This window comes from Hemibagrus wyckioides, linkage group LG16, assembly GCF_019097595.1.
Source record: "Hemibagrus wyckioides isolate EC202008001 linkage group LG16, SWU_Hwy_1.0, whole genome shotgun sequence".
NCBI classification, from domain to species: domain Eukaryota; kingdom Metazoa; phylum Chordata; class Actinopteri; order Siluriformes; family Bagridae; genus Hemibagrus; species Hemibagrus wyckioides.
This window is the reverse complement of record NC_080725.1, coordinates 4873798-4875000: the sequence shown is the minus strand read 5'-3', so window position 1 is coordinate 4875000 and position 1203 is coordinate 4873798.

Genomic DNA, 1203 nt, shown 5'->3' with positions numbered 1-1203 from the left:
AAGCTCCTGCCTGGTCTAATGGATTTTTTGATGATGCAATATGTGAGTCCAGTGATGTTTTGTTGATGGAGCTTTGCTGAAATGTGTTTTTTTTTTTTTCTTTTTTCTTTTGCAAAACTGAGTTCTGAGAGCGCTAGAGTATGCTCTCAGTACCATTACATACACTGAGATCATTAGTGCGTATCTATTCTCTCAAGATCAAACTATACTAGTAAATTTAATCAAAGGCCACCACACATATTCCATAATTCATTAGTTCCGATCCCAAATAAACCTGTTGCAACAAGAATGTCATGTCAAAATGCTGTTTCATTAGAGAACTGGTTGTTGGTATGGCTTAGTTGCCTGTTAATTTAGAGTGCAGTTATAAAGCCATTTGGGGAAGTTTCTTGGGGGTGCACAGGTTCCTCTGAGTGCTCTGACACATCCAGTCATTATAGCTTATCTCCCCCCAGTACTCCCTGCTTGCCCTGCCTGTTATTTCCACGCTATATGTCAGAACTATTGGGGGTCCCTCATCTGCAATAGGAAATAATCTCCCATGGCTGTTGACTGGGGTAGAAAAGCAACTGACTGCTGTAGAAATCTGACTTAGTCTTATAATCTTTTCTTTGCATCCATCTTTAATCTTACAAGTTTTTTTTTTTATTTACAACAATTTCACAATTTTAAATAAAAAAAGGTATTCCTGAAATAGACGTGTATTTGTTTCATGACGTTATTTATTATATATTATGTTTTGTGTTATAATAATATAGTTAATGTCTCACACAACAATTAGAGTAGAGTTTACAGAAAGAGCAAAGAAAAAAATAATGTTAGCTGACTGAAGCAGCTTGTTGATGAAAGTCTCAGCTAAGCACCTCATACATCTGTGGTGAGCAGAACAGCATCTCAAAACACACAGCACAGCTCCTGTGAGCCTGAGCCTTATAGTCGTCTTGGCTGACATGAGTGGAGCCTAAAGTGGTCTTCTGCTGTTGCAGCGCCTCCACCTCAAGCTTTGTTGTTTTTGCATGTTGAGACTCTTTTATGCTCATCACGGTTGTAAAGTATGATTATTCTAGTTACTATACCATTCTTGGCAGCTTGAAAATATCTGGAGAATTTCCTTCTATCAACAAGGTGTTTTACACCTACAAAACTGTCACTCACTTAATGTTTTATATTTTACCTCCATTCTCTGTAAGCTCCAGAGACGGC